The following is an 11130-nucleotide window of genomic DNA, read 5'->3' as shown; positions in this document are numbered from 1 at the left end:
ATGATGATTCTGTAAAGTTCTCAAATGGAGGGAAGTCAAAGGGGAAAAATGATGTCTGCTGTTGCCTACAGGCTGCAGTTTTGAAGTCATGGACGATGGGAGGGAGGCGTCATTGTTGACATTCTTGTTTTGAGAAACTTTTGAGGTTGCCTTTGTTTACCTCTCAAACTCAGTGAACTGACTGACTGGTTGGTCTGGTACTGACTGGTGGGTGTAGAGTTCGGGCTTCAACAAAGGGTGAGTTATTATGAACCGAGGGTACGCCTTTCGTCCCTTGACCTGCCTGCCTGAATTAAGTCTTTTTAATACGACATTGAATTGGCTCCTCAATAATGATAGACCTAGACATCAAAACTCAAATTGTTTGCTCTTTTTGATGGGTCACTCTTCGGCGATGGGCTACTTTCCGATCCATCATGTGTCAAAATCCCGCTTTTTCCACAACTTGACAACTGTGACTGTGAAACTAGAATCTAAATCTAGATGTCTAATCTAGATCTAGATCTAGAATCTAGTAAGCCAAGCCATCGTTTCTACATGTCATAATTGTAGTTTTGCCTGTGGAAGCTTTCTCAACTTTTTTCTTGATAATCTAGATCTAGATCTAGAATCTAGATCTAGATTCTAGATCTAGAATCTAGAGGATTTGACTCCTTTTTTATGACAAATGACGTTGTCTTATTCCGATCAATATAATATTGGGGAGAGATCTAGATATCTAGATCTAGATCTAGATCTAGATATATCTAGTCTAGATTTGTAGATCTAGATCTAGATCTAGATCTAGATCTATTCTAAATCAAGATTAGATATTAGATCTTACAGTTGTTTCTGAGCCCAAAAGTAAAAGTCGTTTTGTTAATCTCTCATAATCATAATTATTTTGAGTTTAAGAGCAAGTCAAAAGGCGCTTGGATAACAATAACAAGATGGTGCAACTCGGTCTAAGCACTATTTCCTGTCCGCAGTGTCATACAATACCTAAAAATAGATTCTAATTATTAGGCTAGATCTATCTCTATGTGCACTTTATGTTTTGCCATCACACGTGACGTCGCCTGATCTAGATTTCTAGGCCTAGGTTTCAGCGTTTAAATTAGCAGGGGGTAGTGTCTAGATCTACATTCTCTTACGTTAGGCCTAGAGAACGTATCCAGTTAAATCCTGTTATGATGAGAAGGAGGGGACCTGTGCGAAATGTCTGTTATAGCAGGATTCTCGTTTTATTTAAGGGATGCCGTAATAAATTCAACGGAAATTTTAAAAAGTAGGCCTAATCTATGAGTTTGGGAATCTGTGTATATTTCTTTATGTTATCTCCCTTGATGATGATTCTGTTCAACATGACCTCTAGGACTTACTTGATCAAAAATTGAATCAGGTTTCTTTCTTTAGACTAGCGACGTTGACGACAGCTCGGCTTTGGCGATCAGAATGAAAGGGCTCAGGCGAACTAGCCTGCTGTGTTGTTCCCCACCCCACCACACCCACCCTGTGGTGTGTTCCGTCTGCTTGCACATGCATGGGTCTCAATAGTCCGCTATTTAGCGGATTTCCGCTACCGCCATTTCCTCCGCTAAACTCCGCTACCGCGACAGCGGGCCAATCAGAAAGAGAGTTGTTGGGAGCAGGGTGACTGCCAGGCCCTGGGAATTAAAAAAAAATCGCCGAGACCCGGGAAAATACATAAAAGATCTCGAAGATTTGAAAACCAAATCCATTAACGTCCTTTTTAAGTTCATTTCTGCCGGTCGCGATCGTGATTAATTCGGCTCTGAGAGTACGTTTCATGCGAACTGGTGGCTTTGGCGGCAAGCGGAAATGTGTCACCAAGGCTCGACTGGAAAATCAAGATCTACTTTCGCTTTCGTTACTACCCAGAAATTTGTCAGTCATTGTCTGATAACACAACCTTTATTGTAACATGCAGGTTCGGCATTACAAACGTGGTGTCGCCATGAAAATAAATCACAATATAGTAGTCTCCGCCTAAGATCCCGGTGCTCGGGAGCAAGGAAATACGGGATCTTAGGCGAACCGGGATCTTAACCGACGAACCCAGGGAAGAATCTATGGTGACCCATGTTAAGGCCCACAATCGGTAGAATGGTCTCCCTCCACTCTAAAATGAACTGACGTGACCGCTTGGTGAGTTTATGGCATATGGCGAGCAAAGAGTGGTTAACCTCGATGACCTATCACAGTGTATAGTGGGATGAGACGTGCCATTTTCACTTATCCTATCATGAGTCTCAAATTCTACGCTTATCCAGTTGCCCCTCCCTCTAACCTGTCGAAAATGTATAGCTTTCCATCTCTGACCGAGCCTCCCCCCCCCCCCCAGTCTGCCTCGCAAATTCGGGAGTAGAGACAACTTCTGCAATGGTCAGGGAAGAGTTCACAGTTCAATGTGATCCCTCCTGGAGTGAACATGTAGGCCCTACCCACCCAGCAAGTGATGTAAGTCTAGGGGGAGAGCTCAGGTGTGAGTGCGTTGTTCGGGGAAAACAAATGTGTCGGTCAGTTCACACCCCGGTGTGATCCCGTCTGGGGCAAACATTGTATCGCTTCATCGAGTTTTTCAACGTGTATGTGATCACATTCACGATAGTGGCTGATCTTTGACACGATGGACAGTTTATTGATCTCAACTTTTCACTTTTGGTTGATCGGCTGCCCCGCCCGGGTTTTTGTTCCGCAAATTATGATCTGAAATGCGGGATCTTAGCCGAATGTAGACATTCAGAGTGAATCAGAGCGGGACCTTAGGGGTGACTTTTGTATAGTAAAAATTCTGTTTTCTTAAAACAGCGGGATCTTAAGCGAACCAGGATCGTAAGCGGTGGGATCTTAGACGGAGACTACTGTATTTGTCACTGTGCTGTCGCTTGTGGGGGCAACCACCCAAAAAAAAAAAAGAAACGAAAAGAAAGTTATACAAGCGTCTTGTCGGGCTCGCCATTGTGACCGGTCAATGAACCTGCGCGCGTTCTGAGCGCTGCGAAGTACAGGACTCAGGAATGGGGGGAGATTATTTTTTTGTTGTTGTAAAGATGCACTCTGGGATAGGGGGAGGGCTGGATGCAACACCAGAGGACAAAGAAACTGAAACTGGAAGCAAATGTTTAATGTTTAGAATTTTGATTACTACTACAGCTCTCTACTCTCTGCAAAGTAAAGTGTCGTTGATGCAGGCCTTGTGTGAAATCGGGAACCATCATAACTAAGACTTGTAAGCATGTTTATGGAACTTAGTAGGGGCCTAAGAGTTCGCGTTTCATTGGATTGGTGACAGTAAATTAGATCTCTATATTTTAGCTTTCTGTTTAAGATTTGCAGATTTTCAGTATCACTACATCATGCCCTCCCACAGTTCTTACACCTCTCACACTGAATAGGTCTACTTGGGCTATTCTACTCAACTTGGAGTTTGAGCATTAATTTTTGTCTTTCATGTTTAGTATAGATCTAGGCCATAATTAATTTAATGCTATGAGTCATGACAGTCTATATTCTGGTTCTAGGCTCAAAGCAAGATTCATTTTTATATAGTTTATATATTGGTATGAAATTACCTTGCTTTGATAAATTGATGGTTTTTATTTCAGCATTCTAGGGTTCAACAGTATAATAATACATGTAATGGGTGTTTCGCGAAAATAGGCTTCTGTGGCGATCACCAGGAAAGTTCCTCCTTTTTTAGAATTCTGAGTTGAGACCCATGACATGTCACACATTCACTCCATCCATCACAGCATTGTGACCTCTCCATCCCCGCCTCGAAAAAGTGAGAGGAATGGTAGGCTAAGATAATTTGACTAGGCTGGCCTATCATGCGATGCGTTCTGCTTGTCTGCGCATGCCACACCCTCCCCACTCTTTCGCTCCAGTCTTCATTGTTGGCACACGTGGGCTCTCCCATGCTTTGTTTTGTTAGATTACGAAAAGCTATTCAACTGGCAAGGTTATATTATATGATATAAATATGTATTATTGACCTGTGCGCTCTGCACAACAGCAGATATATTCCTCTTTAAAACCGACTCACGTGTTCGTCTGATTGCGCTCTATAGCAGTAGTTTATTTACGAAGATAAAGAAGGGAAAGAACCGGGGGTTTTAGAATAGTGTCTTTATAACAGACTTCTCGTTATTTCAGGACTCGTTATAAGTATAAGTGGACTCGACTGTACAAGCTGTCTACGATCTAGTGCTTTCAAACATGGCATCAAATCCTGGTCCCAGAAGGTTTTTTTTCAGACTCTGACCAAGGAAAGCCACTATATTGAACTTTAACAGGCCTTGGTAAAAGGAAAAGTACAGATCTAGATCTAGATTCTAGACCTACTTTGTGTATAAAAGCTCCTCTTGCGGACAAAACTAGATCATGTGCATGCTTCATCACTAGATCTAGATCTACATGAAAAACGACAAAGCGACCAGTTATAATCTAATTACGGGAAAAAATGTGTTAGTCTGTCGGGAAGAGGAGAAGAAAAAAAAAAAAAAAAAAAAACTTCCAGGACTGGGATTTGTACCCACGCTCATAAAAAAATAATGGTTCAAACGCAGATGCGCTCTTGATTCGGCTCAGAACTTCCTACAACAAAGCGTAGATTTTAAAAGCCTTCTATTTAACGCACTGCGTTTTATTTAGCACTGGAGCTTATCGCAACGCAACGTTGCAAATAGGCACTTCTTTTTGCTTTGCCCGGAAGTTCTCGCACTACTCCTCTCTCTCTCTCTCTCTCTCTCTCTCTCTCTCCCTCTCTCCCTCTCTCCCTCTCTCCCTCTCTCCCTCCCTCCCTCCCCCAGCCCACCCCTTCTCTTTCTCTCTCACTGTCCACACACAAAATTGCACGCTTTTATTTTTAAACGCTTTCAACGCAGCGCTGGAACGTTTGTTCACAGTGAATGCTAGGCCTACACTGGTTGGTTGGCCTATCACTCTGAACGCACACCGGGTGAGAATAGCCAAAAGGCTTGCCTGCGCTATTCTCACTCAGGGTGCGAATAGAGGTAGCCCTTTTGAGAGAATAACATGATCTGACTGCAGAAATAAAATCTATAGGATAGAGGAAGAGTTCCCTAAGGAGCGAACACTATAAAACAAGAGTTTGAGTTTTCTATGTAGAGATAGTTCTAGATCTAGTAATTACTAGATGGTTAGTAGTGTAGGGTTTAGGCTTGGAGTAGGGTAAGGTTCTAAAGGTGTGGAAGGAATTCTGTAACGAGCGACCACCCCAACAAACACAAAAGAAAAGACCTACCCTAACCTTGGTTCAACCCCTGACCCCTAACCCTACCCCCTACCCCTTCCTCAAACATCCTCACCCTAACCATCTAGATTCTTTTCTACTTTGTTTCATAATGGTCGCTTGTTATGGAATCCCTCCCAAAGGTGTAAAGGGGTAAATTTTTACTTTCACTCCCGCACACAGTTTTTTAAGCACTGCTTCAGGGGTCAAACTGCAGTTACACTGTTTGCTGCAGATCACACATAGAGCCACTAAAACTGTTGTAAATCAATTATTTTCAAGAAAATTTCAAATGTAACTGTAAAATATCAAATTATGGGTTAAAATAGGGGGGCATATTTTTACCCACTAGGTCTTCTTATGTTTTTATCGTCAGAGTTGTGGGCTGTGTACTGGATTATAAATGAGGGTTCACACGCCTCTCTCACCAGCAGCTGAAAATTTATTACCGACTGGTCAACTTGGGTATGCAGTGGGAGGGACCTATGCAACCGGTCTATTATTCATGAAGGACTCACTAATAATGACAAGTGGCTGAATGGATTTTATGATACCTCGTCCACTTCGTCAGGGCTCGAATTAAACTTTATTGCCACATGCAGTGCAATGAAGGATTTGTGTAGCCATCTCAAACAAGATTTTTGAGCTGTTGGTTGATAAAATATAGTGGCTGCATCCATGTAACAGTGTAAGACAGGTTATTGATTTTACGCAGTGCCTTTATGTAGAAAAATATGCAGGGGGGAAATGAAAAGTGTCTGTTTGTACAGTTGGTCATCTTGGCAGGTTCAGCTGTAGTTTTGTAGTTGTCCATCATTATAATCAATGTTTTAGTCATAGTCACAGTCGCGGAAGAAGAGAGATTGATGTGCAGTTCTTCAGATTTGCATGTATGTTCTATTCACATTTGCTGGATTAGAGTAACAAATTATTTTTTAAATTTACTTATTTAAGGAATTTGTTCACATCTTTGATCCCAACAGAATGCTCGATTTTATGACTTAAGCAAGGCCATTGGTCTTTACTCCATGTTGTAAATAGTGTTGTTTTGTTTTAAAAATGTAAGTTGCTGCTTTTAAAACTTAATTTTCACTGTATTTTTAAACACATACAATTTTGACTTTCAAAGTAAAACCAAGCTATGCTATGAAAGTACATCATGAAATCAACCAACTTGTGTCCTGCACACTCTTATGATCTTCCTACTAATATAATGCAATTACGAGCATCATACATTTACCGGGCTGAAGTTAAAAAAATTAAATATAGTTTAGGGTCAGCTGAAGGTTTACATGATGTCTTAGTATGGTAGACATGCTGTTGTATAGTGTCATTGTAATTTAAAAAACATGAGGGGAGATGTTAGGGATCGTCATTTGTACCGGTGATTGTCTGGGACAGGTGGCTGTTAGAGCAGGATTGACTGATATTTCGTGTGTAATTAATTATGCTATTTGAGAAACTGTTGGAACTTTTTCTTTGTTACAGACTTTTATGTGAAGATGGTACCTGCGCAGGAGTCCTGATTGTTGTTGTGAGTACTAATACAAGTTGAGCAGTTGTTTCAAGCTTTCTTTGTCTTATTTTCTAGAAGTTTAGGAGCTAAGTTTTGAAAATATGTGTTCTTCTCAAACTTTTGTAGAATAAAAAAGGTTTAGATAAACATTGAATAAATAATGTATTGAAGCACCATACTGTACCACAGTGCACCTCAAATTTAAAGTCTGAGACGCACACCCCTATACCAATGTGGCCAGGGCCCAGAGAAGTTCTCAGTTAGTGCCTACCAACGGTTTGACTGTCTGTCCGTCCGTCTTCGAAAATGAAGAAGAAGAGGAGGAACTGAATGACATACATTTTGTTGATAATCATGGTAGGCAGGGAAATGATGAATGCTTGGTGTTGTTGTACTAATTGTCATCAGAACTAACTTCCATAATTTGTAACTTATCGCTTTTAAAAGAAACGTTTAACTCTACCGGAGTATATATGCTTTTGCCGTAACGCATTTAAGGACTTTGCGTGTATATTTCTGCCTACAGTATGATTCTAGTATAGTATGAATCATGAACTGAAAAACATATTGCTTTTATGATTCTTTTGGCAAATAAATGGAATAAAATGAATCAAATTTTGCAGGATGTTCAATGTTGAATAAATAAGGAATGAATTACTAACTGCTTTGTCTAGGATGATGTGTTTAAAAATGTGTGGAATCTGGTATTTTCTGTGGTGCTATGTTTTATTTTTCTTTTGACAGGGACCTGTCTGATCCCTCTGTTATAATGTTGTTTTCAATGATGACTTTCTTACACTTTATGTAAAAGTTTGTCGACAGATGTTTTAGCCTGTTTTCTTGTAGAGTGTGATTTAGGATCTAAAATTAAATGTAACACCTCTCTTTGCATGCTGACATGGTTAACTTTCAAGCGTGTGTGTTAAGCTACCCTCAATAATTAAATTAGTAACCTCAAAAATAGATAATCTGAATGGTTGTCTTAATTTACTTAAGATTTGACTCATTTCTTCAGATTCAGGATGATTTTTCGTTTTAAAACATTTGAAGTCCTGAACGATTTGTTAGATTTTGACACTGGAATTCGTGATTTCTAAACCTGGAATTTTGACTAGCCAGGGTTAGGCATCGAAAGTGAAAGCAATGTTGTTATATTATTTCTTTTGGCCATCTCAGAACTAGTACTCAAAATGCTCTCATATGAGTTGTACCCTCAAAGTTCTCTTCCTCACTCTGTCTCTGTATGCATGTGATGCTATTATTGTGGCTTGCTGTGATTGGTTAACAATGACCTAGCTTCACCTTCTGTTCATATATATTCACCACGACCTTGGTTTTTTTCCATCCGCTGAACGTGGTCTGCCTGGTCAAATAAACACACCAGGCCATCCATCTCTATGTTGTCTGAGCAGCTTCCCATGGCCTGCTGCAGTGGGCCTCCAGGGCAAGGAGGCTGAGGGGGCTGTAGACAGCAAACACAATCTGGTCTTTGGGGAAGAAAAACAAAACAAAACTAAGCAGAAATAGGAAGGGGTGGAAATTGGAGATGGGGGGTAGGGGGTTATTTTGACAGAACAATACAAGCTGTTTGGCCTCTCTTTGCATCGTATGTATATTTAAGAAGTGACAGGGCCGTTCTTGTGTTCCTCTACTCCTCATGTGTAGTTGTTGCCATCAAACTTTAATGTCTATATGGTATTTTTGCCTTTGCGCTTTGTGCTGAAACCGCTACCTGTAAGGAAAACACTTTTGTCTCATTTTCATTCCTGTTCTGAATCCATCCACACTCTGTCTTTCTCTCCTGATACCATGCCCCCCCCAACCCCCCTCTGTTTTTTCACATGAAATCATCTACATGTAGTAGCAACTTTAATAAAGGTTTTCCATGTGTTTGGGATTGAACTCAGGTTATTTAAGAAATGGTACGTTATTGACACTCCTCTCTTGGCGGTTTTTTTTTTTTAGACATTAGAGTGAAGGGCTGTGAGAATTACCCACAGTAACCATGTTGAAGAAATGAGTGTTCCAGACTCGATCCGAGGTCGTCCGTATTGTAACCAAACCAACTGAGCCCTCCGCGTGCCCAAAAACAACCGTACATGCTGTATAATAGTAATAACAAAGGCTTCAACTCTTCAAATAAGTGAAGTAGTTTCAAACACTTGGGAAAAGGAATAACCTTTTCACAAAAAAGAGCAAAAGACTTATAGGCTGAGCTTGACAATAGTACGTTTTTCTTCAGTGAGCTTAAGGCATACCAATGCCAATTGGTATTAACCTTCGTCAGATATCGGTCAGTGGAGCATGACCCTTGGGAGTGTTCCTCTTGTGACCTTATCTCTCTACCCCCTCCCCCCCTTACACACACGCACACACGCACAGTTTTCTCCCCCATGCACACAGACATGCTATTTTTGACCTCTGGACTCATGGTCAGTGAGTGATTGGATGGTGCCTCTGGCAGATCATCCTTCTTTTTACTATTGTTCTGCCGATTTTTAAAAAAATGTTGTCAGTCGATCGTGGGTTCCTCCTGCGCCCCCCCCCCCACACACACAAAACAAACAAACAAACAACAACAACAAAAAACAAACCAAAAAAAACAACGTCAAGTGAGCGTTATGGCGTCGGAATGTTTCTTTCTATACAACTCAAAGGACTCGTGATCAAAGAGGGACGCGTTTCCTATTCCTGGCTACGCCGAGTCCAACATTGTCTTTTGCCTTTAGAACAGACACTTCGCAAAAAAGTTTCCTCAAGGCACTCTTGTAAGGAACTTTCTATTCCCCCCCCCTCTTTCTGGGGGTGGTTGGGGGGGGGGGGGGTTGTGTACCTTCAACATAGGCTACGAGCGCTGTGTGGAGCAGGTGGTCTTGTACCATCTGCTCCGGGGTTAAGCACTTTCTGTATAAGTATACTTTATACGACTCTGTGACGCAAATTGTTCTTCTCACCTACCTTATGGCTCAGTTAGACTCGGTTTTCTGATGGACCCTTGCCTTGTGGGTTTTTTGTTTTTTAGAGATTGCTTTTTTTCTGTATAGTGCACGCGCCCTATTTTTCACCAACAGCCGTAGGACCGGTTCTTTGTTGGTTTCGTTGATGTTGTAGCTAGTTCATGGTTTGCCGTCAAGTAGGCCTTGACCCAGTGAACCCTGTCCGTAGCACATTATTTTCTTTTCTTTTAAAAAAATTAGTAAGTAATTTTCGACAGACGTTATTCAGTTGCGAGCGCCGTAAAACCTCTACTAAAACAAATAAAACATATTCGACAGACGTAATTCCCATGTTCAGTATTCATGAATTCGTCTGGAATGGGGGTTGGGGGGGGTTGTTGATTTTTCATTGTATTAAGACTAGTGTTTAGTATTGTTACGTTCAAAGAAAGTGGAAACGGTTTCCAGTTTTTTGCTCAAGTCGTATGGCGTCTGTCTACTAGCACGCATTAAAAATATCAGTTCTACGTTGCTATAAGTTATTATTTTCTTATTGTCCCCTCCTCTTCCTGCAAGGACATGTCTGTATACGAGGTACAATGTACCTGTCATGGGCACCTGTAGCTTGGTCTTATTGCTATGTTCAGGTGGTGTCGTGCTGGGCAGTGGTAGGGTGGCCTGAGTCGAATCCGCAACAGTGCTTCTTTTTAAACTTAAAGGCATGTTGTTTTACTAGCCTGTATGAGTTTCACCCCACTTCATCCTTTCCCCAACTTCCCGTACACAGTCATCACTGTTCTTGGTATAATATATTCAAATCAAGTCCAACGATCATAACTTTATAAAAGACTCGTGGTTTGGGGACTTCTAATCGGCAACCTTAAAATAATGTACTTGTATAAAATATCGTGTTTCGGAGTACACGTGCTGACGTCACAAAAATGTTTGAAATGGCACTGTATACATTTTATAGAACCGTCTAATACGTATACCGCACCTTTCAACAGTGTTAGAGTTTGCCTTTCGTATTGAATATTCATCGGAGTATTTGCTGAAATGACTAGGAATTAGGAATTTCTGGTATCTAAATTGGCCATGGCGTCATTTGACTGGTCTCTTGTGCAATAAGTCCCTCTTTTCGAGCCAAGTACCCTGTCGCGTACCGCCCACTCCCGCCTGTTATGTTTAAAGTTCTAGGTATCCTTATCAAACATACCGGCAAATCTTGTCGTCATGATAGCCGTGATTTATATACTAACTGTAGAGGCACACCCGCAAGCTACAAACCTCTCTCATTCCGCCTACTCCTTTTGCCCTTTCACATGATGATGATTATTTTTTTTGGTGGTTAATAGAAGCTATTTTACATGATTATTTGCTTCGTGTGACAATTAAGAGACACATTTCCTTACCCCCCCCCC

The 11130-nt window shown here is 41.1% G+C and overlaps 1 protein-coding gene across 2 annotated transcripts in view; it reads left to right on the top strand.

The window, feature by feature from the left end:
• The first annotated feature begins 131 nt into the window (after positions 1-131).
• The window catches only part of LOC101860388 (BTB/POZ domain-containing protein 6), a 52225-nt gene continuing 41226 nt past the window's right edge, over positions 132-11130 (top strand). Inside the window, exons 1-2 of one of the 2 annotated variants that reach the window (XM_005092322.3) lie at positions 132-237; positions 6746-6791. The gene's annotated coding sequence lies outside the window, so the exon portion shown is untranslated. Of the gene's footprint in view, positions 238-3210; positions 3233-6745; positions 6792-11130 lie in introns of those variants that run through there. The other variant, XM_035968188.1, reaches the window with a different exon arrangement.

The sequence above is a fragment of the Aplysia californica genome, unplaced genomic scaffold, assembly GCF_000002075.1.
Source record: "Aplysia californica isolate F4 #8 unplaced genomic scaffold, AplCal3.0 scaffold00044, whole genome shotgun sequence".
Taxonomy (NCBI): domain Eukaryota; kingdom Metazoa; phylum Mollusca; class Gastropoda; order Aplysiida; family Aplysiidae; genus Aplysia; species Aplysia californica.
This window is presented reverse-complemented; position numbering and strand designations above follow the sequence as displayed.